Source organism: Castor canadensis, chromosome 2, assembly GCF_047511655.1.
Source record: "Castor canadensis chromosome 2, mCasCan1.hap1v2, whole genome shotgun sequence".
Lineage (NCBI taxonomy): Eukaryota > Metazoa > Chordata > Mammalia > Rodentia > Castoridae > Castor > Castor canadensis.
In genome coordinates this window covers 102614689-102625738 of record NC_133387.1, presented here as the reverse complement: position 1 = coordinate 102625738, position 11050 = coordinate 102614689, and the positions used below count along the sequence as shown (strand labels likewise).

Here is an 11050-nt window from a genome sequence, read left to right as displayed (position 1 = left end):
AAATACCACAGACTGGACAGCTTAACCCAAGGGAATTTGTTTTCTTGGAGTTTGTAGCCTGGAAAGTCTGAGATCAAGGTCTAGTTGATTCAGTCTGTGGTGAGGGCTCTCTTCCACTGTGCCCTCACGTGGTTGTATTCTGTGTGCACACAGACAAAGAGCTACTGTAGTCTTCTTCTTTTTTTTTTTTTTTATCATTGCCTTTATTTTATTGATAGGAAAACTAAGACATTTCCAAAAAAAAATCATTATCAAAGATCTTGAAATAGAATTGATAACTTCCTATCATTGTCCACCTTTAATCAGTAAAAGATTTTTCCAGCGAGGCATAGTAATCCCAGCACTCTGGAGGCTGAGCAGGAGGATTGTGAATTTGAGGCTAGCCTGGGCTACACAGTGAGACCATCCAAAAAAAAATGGGCAGTGGGATGCTGGAGGTGTGGCTGGAACAGTGCAGCACCTGCCTGGAAAAGTGCAAAGCTCTAAGTCCAAACTCAATACCACCACAAACAAAACAAAACAAACACTAATGGATATGGAAAAATGACCCATGTGAGCATACTGAAAATAAACTCATTAACTTAGCACTGTTATCTCTCTAATCTCTCTGCACTCACCAAGTATAACTTCAGAGCATAAAAGTTGATGGTTGTAGGATGGCTTCATGTTTCTTTAAAATATTAACTAAAGTAGATTTCTAATTTATGACACACAATAACTAATGCTATTTGGTTTTAAACCAAAATTATATCTTAATCATCAAACTCAAGACAGCAAGAAAACAACATTACCCCTTGAAGGTTGCCTCAGTCTACAGTTCAGCATCTAACCAGGTGCCTTTGGGTTAATTCCAACAGAAAGTCATGAAGCAACCTTCAAAGCCCATCCCACAAAGTGCTAACACACAGGACAGTTAGCACCAGGGCAAGAGAACATCTCAACCCTTTGAGCTAAAACAATACAGAACTCGGAATAAGATTATGCAGAGTGAGATCATTGATACCTTATAAGAAACACTGCATTATTGCTTTGGTGGCACAAAGTTCCTTAGGCTTCAGTCATGGCTAGTCAGCCCTCGTTACTCATTAGTGCTACTGCAAGTGGCCAGCATCTGAGCTAGCAGCACCCTACAGATGGCTCTTGCTTACTGTGTAGCTCTTGGGATAAATGTGTTTATACTTTGACTGAATAGTCACATGGACACTGTAAAGATGGCTATTGTGTATCACTAGTCGGTGAAATCTCTTGCCTTCCTTCATGATTTCTTCAGTCTTTTTTTCTGTACACAGATGATTTTCTATATAGTATGGGTCTTCTACGTACAGCTCATCTCCTGGCAAGAGCTGGGGCGTTGAGTCCGCAGTGACCAGTGTGATGGGTAGCCATCTTTCAGATATTTCTGATGCATGATCCAAACAAAATTTGTGCAAGGTAGAGAGAGAGGCAAAGTTTTCAAGTCTTCTTACTTTATAGAACTGTGGAGGTGGCAACCAAATTTTTTTTGATATGAAGCTTTCAGTTGCCTCTGACGGAGATAACCACTGGGAATCCACCACCTCGGCATTGTCGGGGTCGACGGGGCGGCGGCTGGCAGAGGCAGCACAGGTAGAAGGTGGTGTCGAAGCGGCGGCCTGGCGACGAGCGCGCGAAGGGCGTGACCCAGCCGCTCCAGTCGTGCAGCGCCCAGATGTTGGGCGTGCAGTCCAGGTGCGCGCACAGCTGCAGGAACTCGCGCGGGTCGCTGCGGACGCGCGCGCGCCAGGCGGCCAGGCCGGACGGCGGCTCGAAGGCACAGGTGAGCTCCCGGGTTGGGCCCGCGGGCTCGGGGGCCGACCGAGGCCGCAGCAAGAGCACGCCCGCCTCTTCAAAGGCCTCTAGTCTTTTCTTCTGATAAGGTCCCCAATCCTATCGGTTTAGTGCACTCTGATGAACTCATTGTCCTTACTCGTCTTCAGAAGATCCTGTCTTTATGGTAGTAGAGCAGGGCTTCAACATGGGAATTTGGGGCGGGGGTACACTTAAGAACACGGTGCTGAGAAAGAGGGGACATGGATGCATTCATTCTAAGAAAGTCCTTGGGCTATACAATTGTGATCCATGCACTTTTCTGTGTGTGTGCTACACTTCAACCCAAGGTGGGAAGAGGGTTATCATAACTTAAAAACGTATCAGATAATTTTTTACTTAATTCTTTGTGTGTGTGTGTGTGTGTGTGTGTGGTTCTGGGCCTTGAACTCAGGGCCTATACCTTGAGCCACTCCACTAAGCTTTTTTCATTATGGGTATTTTTGAGATAGGGTCTCATGAACTATTTGCCCTGGCTGGCTTTGACCATGATCCTCCTGATCTCTGCCACCTGAGTAGCTAGGATTACAGGCGTGAGCCACTAGCACCCAGTTTGACTTAATTCTTAAAACCAAATTTTAAAAAAAAAAAACCAAAGCCTGACTTTTGTTTATTTTCGTTCATTCTGCAGGGACGATTAGGACTAGGATTTTGAACTCAGGGCTTCACACTTACAACAGGTGCTTTACCATTTGAGCCACACCTCCAGTCCACTTTGTCCTGGTCTCTTTGGACATGGGGTCTCAAGAACTATTTGCCTTGTCTGGCCTTTAACCTTGATCCTTTAGATCTCAGCCTCCCACGTAGGTAGGATTACAGGTGTGAGCCACTGGTGCCCTCATCATTCTACATTTGAGACCTCTGGAACACCTACCTGTATTTTTTTCTTAAAAGTATTTGAAGAATATTGATAGGTATATAATAGCTTCATGTTCTCTCAAGTTCAAGGATAATGGGTTAGGAATTAAATTAATTCACACACTCAACCTAGAATAAGCAAGTTTGTTGGCTTGGGGTAGTGGTAAAGTCCAAGTTAAAGGTTAATAGTAATGAGTTACATTGTTGAATTCTCTTTATGGTTTTTATTCTTTGTAGGTTGATTTGATCATGGAAGGTTATCCTAAGTGTAGTGTTTACATTGGCTTTTCTTCTTGTTGGTAAGTCTTACTAATCCTATTTTACCTTAAACGTGATTCACAGGATATGGTGTGAGAGAGATCTCAGTGGAAAAACTCATATTTGTAGTGAAAAGTACACATAAAGCACAGAAGTGCTTGCTTTTGTCTTTTATCTCTGATAATAAAAGGAGTATAACCTTTTATTTTGAGTTCACATCACTGATTTCTTAAATAGTGAATTTTTTTTTTTAATATTTGTTACTGTTGTGCTGGGTGTGGGGTACATTTTGTCATTTATAAAAGTTCTTGCAATATATCAAATACTGTCATACTTGAATTCATTCCCTTCACCAGTCTCTTTTATCTCCCCATACAACCTTTTCATACAAGCATTAAAAGTACTCTTTTTTCATTGAATGCCATTTTGAAATCACAGATGTGTTAAAGTTAAGAATCCTTCATATATTTACTGCAAACACATTTTACATTTTACCTTTTCTAAATTTGGATGGCTCAGGTTGGGGGGGAGGATTTTGACAACTCAAATTCTTAGTCCCACATGGTTCCCAAAGATGTCACTGCTTTGACATTCTGTTCATTCAGACTGGCCGATATCGTAAGTCACAACCCCTGGTACATTGGGAAATTTCTATTTAATATACTGACAATTTGAGGTGTGGAGTTCCCATTAAAATCAAGGTTTCAACTCAGTTATTTCCTTACAATAGTATTTTATAGTATGGTGCCATTCGGGTGCTATTTCTTTTTGATTACCTTCGACTATTACCTTAGCCTGACCTGCATCTACTCAGGGCCACTCCATCCATGACCTGCAGTTAGTGGGCTGGGAGAGTTCACCAGGGCAGCAAACCTCCCGGCTGGACCCTGAATGCACTGGGGTTTGAACTCAAGGCCTCACGCTTGCTAATCTACGCTCTACCACCTGAGCTGCTCTGCCAGTGCAATGTTCTGGTTTCTGAACTGTACACCTCTTGGCTTGATCTCTCTCCTGGATGTCTTTGCTTCATTTCTGTTGACTTTGACCCACTGGCTGCTGTTGCTGCTGTCCTGTCTGGTCATCCATGGCCCTAGCCCAGGCCTGTGAGCAGTGACACAAGCCTGCTTTTACCCGGTTTAGTCAGGAGCGCACCGCATGGGCAATAGGACTGTTTTATGTTCAGGAGTTTTCTCATTCTGGAAATTAAACCTCATATTCCCATGACATCTGTGTTACTCAGCTTTATATCACTGTGAAGAAATGCCTGAAATAATCAACAAAAGGAGGAAAGGTTTAATTGGGCCGTGGTGTAAGCAGTGTCAGCCACAGTCACGGAGCTTCTTTTTGAGCCTATGTAGCAATTCCTGGTGGGAGCCCATGGCTGAGGAAGCTGCTGGTCTTGTGGTGGCCAGAAAGCAAAAGAAAGAGACAGGAAGAGGCTGGGGTCCCTATGTCCCTTCAGAAGTCACAGCCCCAGAAACCTAACTTTCTCCTTCTAGGCCCCACCTCTCAAAGGTTCCAGCACTCCTAAAAGCACCAAGCCTTTAACACAGGGGTGTCAGAGGAACACTTGGCCAAACCCTAGGAATGTCTTCCATACTCAGGATTGTCTCTAGCTTATTTAAGTCTTTTGCCTTCTACTAAGCCAAACAACATCTTTTAAGATACATATTTAGCCAGCCCTGCTTTTTGTGATGGGTTTTTTGAGATGGGGGTCTCATGAACTGTTTGCCCTGGCTGAGTTCAAACCTCAGTCCTCCTGTTCTCTGCCTCCTGAGTGGCTGGGATTACAGATGTGAACCACCAGCACCCAGAGATGTATAAATGATTTAAACAGAATTTTAAATTCTGGCCTCTGATGCCTTTGCTCTTTACTGAGTTGAATTCATGTAATATGAAATTAGTCATTTACAAGTGACATCGAGCACTTCATGTTCCTACACACTTCTGTCCATTAAGAAGAAACATGTGTATCCAACAAGCAGTCAGTCCCTCTTTTCTCTCCTTAGACCCTGGCCACTACCAATCTGCACCCTTGGAAGATGTCACATAAGTGGCATCATTCCTGGCTGGTTTCTTTCACTTTGCACACTGTGGTGAAGGGTCATCCATGTTGCAGATGCATCTGTCCTTCATTCATTTTGGTGGCCAATTAATATTCCATTGTGCATATAACCACATTTTTTTATTCATTTATTCACTGATGAAGACTCGGACTATTTCCACCTTTTGGCTACTGTGGATAGTCATGCTATGAACATGTGCACATGTGTTTGAACACCTGTCTGGTGGTTTTGAGTGTAGACCTCGTAGTGGAGTTGCAAGGAAGGAGCTTTCAACTGTGCTCTGTAGTGGCTGTTGCACTGAGCATCACCACCTGCAGAGAGGAGTCCTGTTTCTCCACATTTTCCTTCTGAATTACAGCCATGTTGGTGGCTGTACAATCGTATCTCATTGTGGTTTCAATTTGCATTTTTTTGGCAGTACTGGGGTTTGAACTCAGGGTCTCACACTCGCTAGGCAAGTGCTCGACCACTTGAGTCAATCCACAGCCCTTTTTGGTATTGGATTTGTTTCAAGATAGGATCTCGCCATTATTTGTCCAGGCTGGCTTCAAACTTCAATCTTTCTGATCTCTGCCTCCTGAGTAGCTAGGATTACAAGTGTGAGCCATCAGCACCTGTGATGACAGAGCTGGACGTCCTTCCTGGTGGGAAGACTGATGATCCTCTGGAAAGTCTGAGGGTCAGGGGTCTGACGGTTCTTGAATAGCTTGTAGAGAGAGAATCTCAGTAAATGGCCAAGAAGGCAGCACCATTTGGAAGGCTTTGTATCTTGCAAAGACTCAGTCCTCCCTAAGCTGTGATGTCTTAAGCCCCGCTGAAGGCATCCCCAGGAGAGAACACAGAGAGAGAAGACCAAAGGCAAGGCCAGGGACTTTCAGCTTATGCCTGGGATCTGGAAATCACCCTCAGAGCTCAGGAAGGGTTGCTGCTTCTGGCCTCCTAGGAGTCTGTCTCAGGCTGTTTAACCAAGGAACTTGCACAGGTGGGCGGGCGCTCACCACTGACCTACACTCCAGTGCTTGATACTGTTTTACAACTCTCAGTTCAGGTTCTTCAGTGAATCCTTTGAAATCAGGGTTTTTTTTAATTGTTGTGCTGGATGGGGTACATTGCAGCATTTACAAAGGTTCTTACAATATGCCATACTTGAGTTCACCTCGTCTAACATTCTCCTTTATCCCCTACCCCAATTCCTGGAAGAGTTTCAACAGGTCTCAATTTTCCATTTTTATATATGGATACGTAATATTTCCACCATATTCCCCCCACACTCCCTTTCCTCACCTCCTCCCTCCCACCAGTTCAAATCTCCCTTCCACCCCCAGCAGGACCTGTTCCAACCTCTTTTTCTCTGATTTTGTAAAAGAAAAAAAAAAGTGACATTTTTGTTTGTTTAAGAAACAGTGAGTTTCTTTGTGGTACTTCCTTGTATATATGTAGTATAACCCAAATTGGTTCATCTCTATTTTTCTTCTTTTTACCTTAGTTCCCTTCTTATGGTGATTTCAGCAGGTTTAAAATTTTTATATTCATTCTTGTATAGGAAGTACATCAACCACATTTACCTTCTTAACTTCCTTCTTTTACCCTCCCCCTTCATCTCATATGTGACCTCCCCTTAGCCTGACCTGGTTTTCATAATATTGCTGTGTTTGTATTGGTTCTGTATTCCACATATGAGAGAAAACATGTGGCCTTTGACTTTTTGAACCTGGCTAACTTTACTTAAGATGATGTTCTCTAGCTGGGCATAGGTGGCTCACATCTGTAATCCCAGCTACTCAGGAGGATTATGGTTCATAGCCAGCCCAGACAAATAGTTTGGGAGACCCTATCTCAAAGAAAACCCACCACACACACAAAAAAATGTTTGTGGAGTGACTCAAGGTTTGGCCCTGAGTTGAAACACCAGTACTGGAAAAAAAAAAAGATAATGTTTTCCAGTTCCATCCATTTACCTGCAAATGACAAGCAGGTTTTTAAATCCAGTCTGCTTTTTGATTGAAGAGCTTAATCCATCTCCATGTAAATTAATTACTGATAAGGAAAGGTTTGCTTCTGCCATCCCTACTTGTTTCTCTATGTCTTAAACTTTTTGTCTTCCTCATTTCCTATTACTGTCTTCAGTTGTGATCACTGATTCATTATAATATTCTGTTTTGGGGGAGAGTTTTGTGGTAGTGAGTCTTGAATTCAAGGGCTCAGGCTTTCTAGATGTGCTCTATTATTTGAGCTATGCCCCCTGCCTTTTTTTTTTTTTGCGTCTCTACTATTTTATTAAGTGTAGTTATACACACATTTTTAGATATTAGCTTAGTGGTGACTGTGGGCATTACAACTGACATCATTAATTTATACAAAGTAGTGTGGAGTGACACCAGGCTAGTTTATTAGCATGTGACTGCCTGACCTTACATTGTCGGCCTCAGTAATTTCTTCTTTACACATTATGCACCCATTAGCACAGACTTAAAGTTATGTTTATGCATTTTTCTTTAAAATTGTGTAAGAAATAAATAAACGCAATTATCAACCAAAACACATATTTATACTTATGTATGTTGTGATCTTTACTGGAGATCTTGATTTTTTTCATATTGCAGTAAATTTCTACTCAAAATGTTTTTTCTGAGCTGGTGGAGGGGCTCAAGTGGTAGAGCACCTGCCCAGCAACTGAAAGGCCGAGAGTTTAAAGCCCAGTACCACCAAAAATTTAAATGTCTTTTCACTGTAGTGTGAAGGACTTGCTTTACCATTGGGCTTACTGGTAATAGAAACTTTTACTTTTTCCTTGTCACCACTTTAAATGCTTTGTGATCTCTGTGGGTTCTGGTGAGAAATCAAGATATAATCCTATTGAGAATTCCTTATATGTGACAAGATCTTTCTCTCTTGTGGTTTCTCTCTGTGACGTTGTGTTTTAGCAGTTTGGTGATAATGTGTTTCAGTGTGACTGTGTTTAAGTTTGCTCTAGAAGGATTTCGCTGGAGATCTTGTATGTGTACATTCATGCTCTTCAACAGATTTGGAAAGTTTTCAACCATTACTTCTTCAGAAAATTCATTCTCTGTCCTCTTTCTAGAGAACATGGTATGCAACACAACTCATACGCTGGTCCCCTGGTGATGTCTCACAGATGTCCCAGGCTCCGTTCTCATTACTTTTTTCTTTCTGTTCCTCAGATCTCTGAGACAGTGACCCTGCTAGACTTTTTCTGTTATGGTTGTTTCTGTGGAGGACTGAATCTTTGAGTGTCCTACTCCACCATGTTCCATGATGCCAACAACGGACATGATTTGTTTTTAGGAGTATGTGTCTGTGTGTCTGTCTATCCATCCATCCATTCATCCATCCACATATCTAAGTTAATCTAACTTCTATCTGTGCTTTATCTATCATCTTCCTCCCTTCCTTCCTTCTTCTTTCCCTTCCTCTCTTTCCTTCTTTCTTTCTACCTATTTACCACCTCCACACTTGGAGAAATCACTATTAATACATGTAAAATATTATCTATCTATGTGCTATCTGTCCTCCATCCATACAATCTGTCTGTCTGTCTATCTACCTACCTACCTACTATCAATCTAATCTTATTTTCCTATCACATTTCTTTCTTTATTTCTTCCTCTCTTTCTTTTTTTTCTTCCTACCTACCTACCTACCTACCTATGTATCTACCAATCTATCTGCTCCACACTTGGAGAAATCACTATTAATACATGTATAATAACTCATAAAAGTTCCAAGAGAAGGTCTTTAATCAGTTGGTCTTTTCTTTGACAGGGCTTCGAAATCATCAGTGGCTTAAGGAAGCAGAGTTTCCTCAGAAATCCAGGCAGTTATATGCCATAATTGCAGAGTATGGCTCACGGCTACATAATTACCAGGTGCTGTTTCATTAAGTTATTGTAACATGTCACTCATTTCAGTTTAATATGCTACAAGGTGAGTCCAGCCTGCACTGTATTTTCTCTGTTTTGTGTGAGAATGTCTGAAGAAATAATATAGGAGCTAGAATGCTTTTAAGTGATTACGGCTAAGAAGCCCTAAAAATTCTCTGTAGCCTTTTTTCCCTAAAGGTGCCCTAAGAGAGGGTGCACATAAGGGACCATGGCAAGTGAATCTTTTTTTTTGGGCAGACCTAGGGATTGAACTCAGGGCCTGGAGATTGCTAGGCAGATGCTCTACCACTTGAGCCAGACCTCCAGTCCATTTTGCTCTGGCTACTTTGGAGATGGGAGTCTTAAGAACTGTTTGCCTGGGCTGGCCTCAAACTGCTCTCCTCCTGATCTCAGCCTCCTAGGTAGTTAGAATTACAGGCATGAGCACCGGCACCTGGCTGCAAGTGAATCTTTATTGCTAGCCTTCCTGACACGCTGGTCAGTGTAGTTCTCCCCTTAGATCTCAGCGTTCTTAGACCGAAGAAACTGTCATTGAATGTCCTCCTCCTTCTGGTCCACCTCACCCCCTGGTCTTCCTCCCCAGCATTCTAGACTGAGCTGTGTCCAACCAGAAAAGACTAGAGGATGGAGGAACTACAGCCAGGTCAACACTACTCCACGAGTGCTTCTACCCATGTGCGGACCTTTCAGCACACAGTGACTCCACTCATGGACCTGACTGATGGCTGCACACTTCTTCCTGGCCTGTCCCCCAGGGCCTCTGAAATCCTCTACTTCCCAGTCCATCCGGCAGCTGCTTCACTCCAATGTGTCTTGCCACATGGAGTCCCTAAAGGAAGGAAATTGTACAAGTATGCTCCCTGCAGCTGCAGTAAGGAGCATTCTCCTGGGAGTTCCTAGATTGATAGCTGAAATCACTCCAAATCTTAGACACACTGATCTCTGCATATACTGAGAGTCTGTGAGCCTCAGATCCTTTACAAAAGGACAGCCATATGGAAACCCACAGGGAGGGTCAGACTGAGATAACTCTTGCAGCACAGGTGTCCTCAGTGTGTTCACACCCATGCCCCAGGCCCTAGGAGCTGGGACCAGTTAGGTCATCCCCAGGAAAACAGCAATGAGATTCAAGTGGATCTTGGTGTCTCCAACTATTTCCTATTTGTGATGAACCCCCACTGTGATGGTTAACTTTATGTGTCACCTGACTCAACCCTGATACCCAGTACAGATGTAACAGTAGATATTTTTTAGTATGATGACATTTAAATCAATGGACTTTGAGAAAAGAAGATAACTCCCTCAAAGTGGTAGGTCTTATCTAATCAGTTGAAGATCTTGTGTGAGATTCCCACAAGAAAGGGAGTTGTCATTCATACTGTCTACAAACTCCAAACTACATCATGGACCATCTTCCCTGGGTCCCCAGCCTGTCATTTTACATGACAACTTCAGACTTGCTGGTCCCCACAATTGCCTGAGCCAGAATGTTTCTGATTTTTGGGATATCCTCACTAATACACTTGTAAATTTCTCTGGCAGGTTCTACCAGGCCCTAACATTGGGTGACCCCTCTGCCTACAATATTCTGCCCTAGATCCTAACAGGGGTGACTCCTTCCTGACATTCAGCCCAGCTCAAATCCCTCTTCATAGAGGCTTCTGTGTCCACTCAGAATACAGGTAGAGGGATTTCCTCATGTCACCTGTGTCTTACCTCAGACACTCGGGTTTTTTTTTTCGTTTGTTTTGTGGGACCAGGTTTTGAACTCAGGACTTCACACTTGCAAAGCAGGTGCTCTACCACTTGAGTCCACCTGAAGTTTGTCTTGGTCTGCTTTTTTGAAAATGGGGGTCTTGGGAAGTATCTGCCATGGCTGGCCTTGAACCGCGATCCTCCCTAGCTCAGCCTCCCATGAAGCTAGGATTACAGTCATGAGCCACCAGTTCCTGGCTAACTCATTGATTTCTTTGCCAGCCCTCTTCCTGCCATCTCCCCCTCTTACTAAAATCTAATGAGCAAGAGAACTTTTCCACAGCTAAAACTGCCCACAGGCACAGGGGGTCTCCCGAAGTATCTCAATGAATGAAGGAATGAGCTGAGTGCTGTTAGCCCTCTGAC

The 11050-nt window shown here is 43.1% G+C and overlaps 1 pseudogene; it reads right to left on the bottom strand.

Moving 5' to 3' along the window:
• Positions 1-194: 194 nt before the first annotated feature.
• On the bottom strand, positions 195-2058 carry LOC109687254 (acyl-coenzyme A diphosphatase NUDT19-like; annotated as a pseudogene).
• Between the last annotated feature and the right edge of the window lie 8992 nt (positions 2059-11050).